Here is an 11,102-nt window from a genome sequence, read left to right as displayed (position 1 = left end):
GACTGGGATTGTTATTTCTGATCTAGGTCGTAGATTGTTGCAATATATGAATGGATTTGGGTCAGCTTTGATGGTCACTTCAACTCCATTGTGAGGAAACTTAATGCATCGATGATATGTAGATGGGACTGCGCTCATTTCATGAATCCAAGGACGTCCTAGCAATATGTTGTATGTGAGATCAAGATCAAGTACTTGACAAACCACATCCTTTGTAACTGGCCCAACTCTGAGAGGTAAGGTGACTGTACCCTTGGATGAACGCTCTTCATCATCATATGCCTTGATGGTAATTTTGTTTGTAGAATTCACAGCTTTATCTGAATATCCCAATTGTTTAATAGTGCTCAATGTACAAATGTTTAGACCTGCTCCTCCATCTATCAGGACTCGTTTTATTTGATGTTTGTGTATGAAGGCTTCAATGTGTAATGGTGCATTATGTGGCTGACTTACGGAGGTGTCGTCAGCTTCTGTGAATGTAAGGGAGTGTGGAATGGAAAGGTATCCCACCATGGCTTGAAACTGGTCCACGTTCAGATCAGTAGGAACAGGAGTGTCTCTCAAGATTTTGTCAAGAATGGCTTTATGTGCGGGGGATATGCGTAAAAGCTCAAGGATGGAGATAAGTGCGGGTGTCTTCCCTAAGTGTTCTACAAGGTCATACTCAGGTTTGGTTGATGAAGAAGTGGTGTTTTTAGTTGGAGCACCTTGCAAAGTGATTTTACCTCGACGGGTTGTAACATGACATTCAGAGGTAGGTTCGGAAGAAGATCCAACACCTTTTAGGACAATCCTGGGTCTCTGAGTAGAATTCTCAGACGCTTTGTCCTTGATGATAATGGTAGAGACATAATTGTCCATCGAGATGTGATTGATGGTTGAATCATAATTGTAAGATGCTCTGGTATAGTTGGTTTGATCCTCTGTGGCTTTAGCTTTTCCCTTGTCATGTTTTGGGAATGGTTCCTTAAACATCTCATGTTCTTGATTAGAGGAATGTCACCTCTATCAATGAGATCCTGTATGATGTTCTTCAGTCGATGACAATTTCCTGTCTTATGACCTTTGCTCTTATGAAATTCATAATACTCATCATCATTCCACCAATTTGGTTTAACCTTTGGTTCATGTGGAGGAAAATCTGGAACTGTGATTACCTTGTTTGCCACTAGCTTCTTGAAAATTGACTCAAGTGGTTCTCCCAATGGGGTGTACTTCCTTCGTGATCTAGAAGATGTTTGAGTATTCACTTGATTGTTTGTAGAACTTGATCGTGAAAAGATGACTTTGGGTCGCACTGTGTTGGCATCAACAACACCATCATTGACCGTGTTCTTGTTTTTATTCCAAAATCTTGGCTTGTCTTTTCCTTTAAAGTCATCTTTGTTTTCCCTGAATATCTTGATGACTCCTTGTTCAATTAGGACCTTCTTTGTTCCTAAGCCTTTTTCAATGACGTCCTTGAAGGTGGACAAACAAGCTTTCCTTAGATCATAGCCAATGTCTTTGTTAACATTTTGTGTGAACATCTCTACCATTTGTTTTTGTGGAATTTCACAAGAGCATTTGCTGGCTAGATTTCTCCATCTTTGTAAGAATGATGCAAAAGACTCTCCCTCTTTTTGCTTGGTGTTGCACAAAGTAGTGACTGATATGTGTGTCTCTATGTTGTAGGAGAAATGTTGGATAAATGCCTCTGCTAGATCACCCCATGACTTAATACCAGGTGGAAGTTGGGAGAACCATTCCATAGCTTGATCACCTAAGCTTTGTGGGAATAATCTCATCAAATATGTCTCTTCTGCTGCTACCTCAATGCAGGCTGTGAAAAACTGTCTTATGTGTGCCTTAGGATCCCCTTTTCCTCTATACTTATCAAACTTAGGTGTTACAAAGTGTGTAGGAAATGGAGGCATTGGAATGCTCTTGTCAAATGGATAAGGACATATGTCTCTCATTGTGTAAGTTGGCTTTGGTGTATTTATGTCCTCCATTTTCTTTTGTAAGTCCCTGATTTGTTGCTCCAAATTGCTCTTAGGTGGAGATCGACTTCTTGGACCATATCCTATGTTTGAGGTACCCATTGGAGTTGGAGCATGTTGCATATATGGATGATATTGATCATACACATGTTCATATGGAGGAGGTTTGTAATGATGTTGTGTATATGGACCACTTGGTATAGATTCATGTTGAGGAACACCATATCTATTTTGTGCATGTATACCATACTCTACAGGCATGTCATGTTCTATTGTATTGCCCCCAAATTTGACACGGGGTTTCCTTGTGTCCAAATTTTGAGCATGCCTTGGAATATCCCATTGCTTTGGTGGTTGATCCTTAGCATTGATATGTGATTGAGCATATTTTTCTCCATAAGACTTCCATAATGGTCTGCGAAGGTGAGTATCATATGTTTGACCATGTGTATGTGGGACCTCTAGTTTTTGAAGCAAAGCTGATGGTGATTCAGGTACCATATGTGGTCCTCTATTTCCTCCACTATTAGGTCTCCTTTGATCCATGTTGGAGTGAGGTTGTTGCAAAGGTTGATTTTCCATTATTTGAGACATGTCAAAATCATGAGGTATCTTGGCTCCACTTTGTGCCATCATTTGTAAAAAGTATTGTCTATCCCTCCTCATTATTTCCTCAACCAATTGATTGAAATGGGGATTCATAATGGATTCTTCCACATCTGTTGAATGTACTGAAAAGTTGTCCACATTGTCATTGTGTATAGTATTTTTGTTTGTAGTGTCCATGTTCTCAACATTTGGAATGTTTCTATAGGCATCCATGTCAGGTAATGTAGTATGATCAGAATTGAAAAAGATCTCATTGTCATACTCATAAGAACTCATGTTTGCGGACTCTTGAGCCTCTTTAGTTTCTCTCCTAGATTTTTGAAGACAGGTTTCAACCATGAACTAGGCATTGACCAAGATGTGAGAGACTAGATGAAAAATGGAAAGAGTATGGAAGACCAAGAGTTGGATGAAATGTAAATGAATCTTAAGTGTACTTGCAATGTCCAAAGTGTAAGACTAAGTATGTAGGTAGTAGAGTAGGTGTGACTTCCAAAGAGAGGATAGTTTCTCTTGATGAGGTAAGTTGACCTTGACTCTAAGTAAGACCAAATGAGACCCAAAGGTAAGAAACCTTGATGAGGGACCACTTAGCAAAGTGTTGTTGTATGTAGTGTGTTGACAAAGTATGATGAGGACAAGCAAGTGACCTTTTGACTCAAGTTTAGACAAATGTGAATGTAAAATGAGATGTGAAGCAATGATGGATTTTGTGAGACCCAAAGACAGGTTGAATGCTAAATGAAACCCTGGAGAAATGACCTAGGAAGCTCAAGAAATCCGAAACTGACTGTGTTTGTTTGTTGGACTGTAACAGTTTTTCAATTCTAGACACAGACGCGCCTGTATACTTCACAGACGCGGTTTCCTGACGCAGACGCGTTTCTGAGATTTTTTTGCAAATTGTAATGTTGACTGTTGGAACATAGACGCGATTCTGCCCTTCATAGACGCGGTTATACAACACAGACGCTATTATGTCCGACACAGACGCGTTTCTATAAAATTTGTGCAATTTTTTCCAATCTGTGAAGTCATTTTGTTGTGACCAAATCTGACTGTTTGACTGATTTTCGTGACAAGAGGACACAATGTTGATGAAGACCCAATGTTTGCAAGTGTCTAGACTCAAAATGACTCCAGGAAAAGTGTGTTGTTTGATGTAAAAAATGTTTTGCATACACTTGAAGACACAAAAGACACAATGTTTTGTTGTTTGGTCTTGAATGTTTTGAATGTTTAAAATAAGTCAAGCACAATTCTTATGGCTGGCCAAGACAATAGTTGTTGATCCCACATGGGGTTTTACCCCCAAGGCTACGCTATTCAGAGCGGATACTGAGATGCTTGACCTCACTGGCTCCACCCTCGGCACTCACTTCTCGGGTCATCCAAGCATCAGTCCCCACGAAAACTCCCCGTGGTGAACTTTGTATCTCTACTAAGAACTGTATGTGCGTGGGCCGCTACCAGAGGTCCGACCTCCTGCCCCAACAACTAGAAGGATTTGGGCTTCTAAAACAAAAAGGTGCTAGTAAGGGCATCCGCTCATGTGGCCATACATGCGGCACTTTCAACTCTATAAATACAGAAGGCTCCCAGCTGGTAGGGGTTATGCCCTACAACTGATCAAATAATTTTGATCAAATGGGTTTATGGGGAGACATAGTGTCGGTATGAACTAATCAGCACACGTTATCCATAGTTTTCACCATGAATACATTTGTTTATAGTGGTTCGGAAGAGGTGAGTTTTCCTCGCTACCACTTGGGTCGTTATCTTCTCACTAGTAGTCCTAATGACCACACGAGAAGACAGGCCCTCTAAAGATTAAACAAAAAGAGCCTATTGCTCAAGACACAAAAGACAATGATTCAATTTTAGTGCACCAATTGAAGTGTTTACTAGTCTATGAAAACAAGGCACACAATAAAAATCTAAAAACCCTTGCCAAGGACCTGCAACAAAGAGCTGTTTGTAGTTTGGATTGTTTCAAATGATCACCCCTTCCTGCAAGCACACAAGTTAGGTAAATTTTAAACCCAAAAGACTTTGTGAAAATAGGGGCCTTCAACCAAACGATTTAACTTTCAGGACAAGTTGCACCAATTTTGTTAGCTAGATCTGAAAATGTTAGCTCAAAATAAACCAGATCTGAAACCCTAAATGCAAAATACGAAAAACTGAATCAATGAAAACCCAAAATTTTGAAACTGGTGAACACAGACGCGGTTACCTTCAACACAGAAGCGACTGGGTGACACAGACACGGTTCTGTGAGACACAGATGCGGTTCTGTGAGACATAGACGCGGCTACAGAACACAGATGCGTCTTCTGGACACAGACGCGGCCAAAACCATCGCAGACGCGACTTTACAACACAGACGTGTTTTCCTGGAATGTGCCAAATAAAATATTGCCAAAGCACAGACGCGGATCCAGATGTCATAGACGCGCCAGAAAATCAAAAACGCGATCCAAAAGTACGCAGATGCGGAAATATCAAAATGCTGCCGAAAACGTCGGATCTGCAACAAAGAAGTTAAATGCAAAAGGGACAAGAGTCCCATCGGGCGTGCCAAAATGTATATGGTGAAAATGGATAACAATAATAACAATATTGAAAGGCTAAATGAATTCAACCACAAAACCCTAGCCTAACAACAACAAAGATCCACCATAACATATGAAGATTACCTAAGACAATGCAAATCAAATGAAATCACCAAGATTATACCATCACATGTCCAATAGGGTTTGGATCTCCATTCTTCCTATCTCCATTGATCTTGCTTGATATATTTGCTCTCAGATTTTATGTGCACAAGAGCTCAACAAAGAACGGAATGTGGTTGCAAGTAGGATCATAGTGTAGTCAAGTAATCAAGTAATTAGGTCATTAGGATGATTGATTAGGGTTGATAATGAAGGAAGCATCTCCTTATATAGAAGACACAATATGAAATGGAGGGATAAGATTGAGAGGTGTAAAAGGAGGTCGGCTATGATTAGAGGGTAGGTAAAAGAAATAATAAAATAATGAAAGGGGTAGGTAGTGTATGAATTAAGAGATGAATGACATGTGTCATGGGTAGAAAAGACTAATGAATTAATTAAATAAATAAAGATTTATTTAATTAATAGAAGAAGTGGGATAATTAAATAAATAAAAATATTTATTTAATTTAGGAAAAGGATAATTTAAATAAATAAATGTATTTATTTAAATGAGAAATAAGGCTAGAAGAGGATAAATGAATTAATTAAATAGATAAAGATTTATTTAATTAATAGAAGAATTAAGCTTAGATAATTAAATAAATAAAATATTTATTTAATTAGACTGGACAATTTTAGGTGTCTACAATTATATATATACAAAGAGAGAGAGAGGGGGAGAGGGAGACAGAGAGGGAGACAGAGAGAGAGAGAGAGAGAGAGAGAGAGAGAGAGAGAGAGAGAGAGAGAGAGAGAGAGAGAGAGAGAGAGAATTATACATATGGTGATTATTGCACTCACTCACTATTATAAAAATATGATAAATAAAATCAATATAATTATAATATGATTTTAAAAATAAATTTTCATTATATAAATAAAAATTAAATATAAAATCGGGTTCATTCTATAGTGTGATGGTCAAGTAGTTTCATTGTTAATGGTACAACCAAGGTTCAAATCCTCACTTGGCTCACACAACATTAATGTCGGCTATGTGCTATCATTTTGGATGCATTGCTGGGACATGTAGGAAGGTTCGAATCCCCACTTGACTCACACAACATTCATGCAGGTTATATATTTTACATATATAATACTGTAGGGCCAACAAATTTAGGCCCCATTTCTTCTTCCAATAAAAAATAAATAAAAATTTAGACCTTGTTCCTTATGACAAAATCATGAAAAATAATATAAAAATAAATGTGCTAACATGATCATTATTGTGAGTCTAAAACATTGCTTATTTAATTTTATATTTTTATTAAAAATAGCATTATTAAAATTTTAGTAAGGAGTGGTTAAAGGATTTTGATCTAAGTTTGTGAAGTCTCAAGATAAACTCCCATTATATACTATAATAATTATTTAAAATTGTCTAAATATATAATAAATTATTTATACATTTATTATTTGTATAAATTGTAACTAGCATACCTATATTTTTTTAAAATTTATGTAAGCTACACCGAGAGATATCAATTTTCAAAATATTTAACATTCATTTATACAAATAAATCACTAAATTCATTTTACTCTCTTTCCTTATACTTAATAAAAAATCAATATTACCGACCAAAAAAAAAATCACTAAATTCATTATTAAAAACTTTAAAAAATTAACTAACTATAAAATGCTACTCTTGCCATTTGTAATTTTCAGAATTTAAATTGAAGTATAGATTGTTGAGAATTGTTTTCTTGTGGATTAATAATAAAAATGATAAGGAAGCCCTCTCAAAGGAAAGAAAGAAGACTGACTGAGGAAAGCATTAAATTATTTGATCAAATATTTATTGAAATTCAAAAACTTTTCAAGTCTAATTTAAATAAATTTGGGCTTTTGTTGTTCATTCACAAGCATAACTTGTGAGTTGAAGAATGAATTAAGGAAATAAAATATATTAGTATCGCTTTGACTATCACCTCTTATTTGTACACCTACAATCTCCTTTAAAATATCTCCAAATTCTTACATTGTCATGGCTCATGAATGCAACAAACGTAAGTTCCACAATCCATCTCATATCAAAACAGCCTTCACCATCCTCAAATTATTTCAAGAATTATAGTTGAAAGTATTATGTAGCCTACTATACATGAACACTTCATGCCTTAATGGGTTCCTCGGTTTTGAATTGCATTTTATCGCCACCCAAAAACCAAGAGTTAACCACAAACTTTATAGGAAACAACAAACTCACAACTATTAACAAAATTAACTAGACAAAGACTATATAGATCCATCACAAGAGGAAGGCATGCAAAGAGTATATAATAGTTGATAGTCATCTTCACATTGGAAAAGAGGCAGTGGAAGGCATTGCTATTTATGATTGAATAAGAAGAAAACAACTCTTATGGATTAAAAAAAATTATGTAAAAAATGTAGATAGATATCATTATTAAAAGAAATATTTTATTTGTTCATTATTTTATTAAAAAAATATTATATTATATTATATTATATTAATTGATACTAAATAATTATTATATTATGATAGTTGATATTAAGGCTAAATTGTTAAAATCATGTTTGCAAATAGAAAATTGCAATCATTAAGTTCAAATCAAATCTATGAAATAACAAAATCTTGTAAAACATGTCCATAATTTCCACTTTATAAAGTGAAAATTAAAATTAAATCAAATCCAAACTCCGCTTTATGTAGTGGAAATTAGAAAAAAATTATATCTAATATGAAATTAATTTTTTTATGTTTCTAAATCCAATGTAAAATTTCAAATCCAATATACTAGCAATTGCACCTTGTTGTGCAATGGGTACGCTTGCATGCATTTGTGCAATATATGACATCAATTGGTCGGCCATCTAGAAAATGATGGTGTTTGTGCAAGAAACTTCCCAGTGGAGAAATGATAGCTTCAAATCAACTATGCATCGACTTGAAGGGATATGAATGAAACAAAACCTATAAATCAAGAAGATAATTAAGATCCATTACCAATAGGCTCATGTTATATTTGTAATAGTGAGAGGGAGGGAGAGGGAGATAGAGAAATAAAATGAGGGATAGGTAGCAGGGTGCGAGAGAGAAGGGATGAGGAGATTGAGATAGATAGGAAGATAAAGATGCAGATGGAGATGGAGAGAGAGAGGAGAGAGAGATAGAGATGTAAGAGAAATATATAGAGAGGAAGGGAGAGGGATACATATAAAGATAAAGATATAGGTAGGAAGTAATATCTAGAGAGAGTTATAGGAGTAGGGAGATGGAAAGATAATTAGATAGAGATTGAGGGAGAGATGGAAGAATAAATTTAGATAGATAAAGATAGAGAGGGAAAGAGATATGGATATAGAGGTCTAAAGAGAGAGAGAGATGGAAAATAGAGAGGGAGAGAGGGAGAGAAACAAATAGAGGGTGTTTTCAAGTGATAGAGAGGGATAGACAAAGAGATAATGAGAGAGATGGATAGATAAGGAGATAGAGGTAGAGAAAGATATGGATAAAAGAGATAGAAAGAGGAGTGAGATGGAGATTGTTAGAGAGAAATAGAGATCGAGATATAGAGTAATGGAGATGAATTGGGTGAGAGAGGAATGGGTGAAAAATTAGGGTTTCACCCATTAATGTAGTAAAACCACTAATTTTTACTTAGGGACCATTACAAAAGGGAAAGATGGAATTTGATAGATCTAGCATTGGTAGATCTAGATTCAGATAAGATTCGAGGGGTTTTAGATGTACCTCTTCTTTCCCTTTTAATTGAATTGATTTAATTAATAATGTTGAAATCAAGTTAAATGTGTGTAAATTGAAGCAATTATGCATAAACAGTGAGCTACAGTCGTCGAACGAAGCCACGAACTTGGATCTGAGCAATATGTGAGTGTTCTAATTTATTTGCAAAATATCGATCTAAATTGTCAGGACCAGATTGCCCGTCCCTCTAGTCCTCCAAACTTTCACCGTCTAAAAGGGAATCTGTTTTTCTTTGCGAATAATGTCGATCCTAAAAAATTATAGTTATGTACCTTTTCCTGCACACATTAGAGAAGGGAAAATGATTGGGAATATGGGTTTGCCTTAGGTCAAACCCCGATTTTGGAATTAACCGTGAAATAGAATTGAAATGTAAATGAAGTATTGTAATAAAAATTATTTCCTTTTGAGAGAAATGTTGAAACTGTCTGAGGCACTAATGATATACCTTTTAATGAACTTTTGTTTGTCTTCACAAGGAATTAGGGTTTCATGTAGATAGTCTTCATAAAACATAGAACATGAATGTCATCTCCAATGCTTGAATGTTGACTTTATTGTTGCTTCAATGCTTGAAAGAAGACTAATTGTTTGCTCACTTGAATTTGTTGGATGTAATTGAGGACTTGAATTTTCTGAATTAGGTTTGAAATGAGAGGAGTAGATCTCCTTTTATACATACGAGTCGAAAAATAAATTAATTTTCCAACATGAGCCGTCATGGGATCTAGGTTCCCACTCAAATCATGTTACTATTATGAGGCCCCAAAATGGACCCTTTTGAAGAGGACCAAGGTTCCCAACACCCTGGTCCTAGACATCAGAGGCGCAAGATCTTGGGGAAGGAAGTGTAGATCATGAAAGGTTGAGTGAAATACACAGTCTAAGAAAAATCAAGGCTTCAATTAGGCCTTAGGGGATGAACGTCGAGGTGAGGGCCCAGGTGAGGACAAAACTATAAGGGAGTACAATTTAGGATGCTACATTTAGCCCCCACTTTAGCAGGAGTATGAGACTAAGCATACTCTCGGTAGAGTACAAAGGTTTGCATTGAAAAACTTTTATCAAGATATCAAAGAGACAAGACACACTAAGCCTCCAAGGGTCTTTAGGATCTTACTACTTCAACATCAAGATAAAAGTGTTGGCAATTGACACTCATTTGGTAGGTTTCAATACGTTGCCATTGATGGCAACATGGCAACATGTTCCCGCTTTCATATTTTGGTCTGGTTGATTACCGACAGACACTTCACCGGCACCGGCATCGGTAGGTATCTTCACCAGTTGGAAGAAATTCTTTGGGTACCGACATTGCAAACCAACATGACTTCATCAAGTTATTGATATTGGAGGTCGACATCATTTTGGGAGATTCGACATCGACAATTGATTTTGATATTTATGTATATATGTTATTGAGCTGATATGTATATTCATTTTGCAATTATCTTTGTAAGCCGACATAAGGCATGATGGATTGTAAGGGTATATAGGTCAGTTGATTGGATCATTTTGAATGATGTAAGGTATGGAATAAAATGTAATGCGAGATATGTGAGATAGATCATGTATGTGAGGACATTTATTTAAGAGGGTATTCCGGTAAGGGTTTAGGGTTTCAGACCAAAATAGATAGAGCTTAACCAGAACTGTATTCAAGCATAGAAGATGTTATCTTTGCAGTTCACTCATTTCTTCAGATTGTAGTCTAGATTTGTATGTCGTCAATGAGGCTCCTTTTGTGATTGAGCAGTGTGCTCTAGGCTATAAGCCTTCCTGCATGTGCAGGCCCCTATATTTTGTAATATCTTTTCATATGGCCAGTGGATTGATATTGTGGGTCACAAATCTCACCGTGGTTTTTCCTCTTTGAGGTTTTTCCACATATAATTATCCATGTTATGGTATTCATTTGTGTGATTGGCTTATTGGTTGCTTTACTTCTTTCAAACTTATATGTACCGGTATACCGGTTGGTGAATGCATGTTTTAATAAGGTTAAAATTGATCATTCTGATAGAACATTGATTCACCCCCCCCCCCCCCCTTCTCAA

The sequence above is a fragment of the Cryptomeria japonica genome, chromosome 2 (assembly GCF_030272615.1).
Source record: "Cryptomeria japonica chromosome 2, Sugi_1.0, whole genome shotgun sequence".
In the NCBI taxonomy this organism is placed as follows: Eukaryota; Viridiplantae; Streptophyta; class Pinopsida; order Cupressales; family Cupressaceae; genus Cryptomeria; species Cryptomeria japonica.
This window is presented reverse-complemented; position numbering follows the sequence as displayed.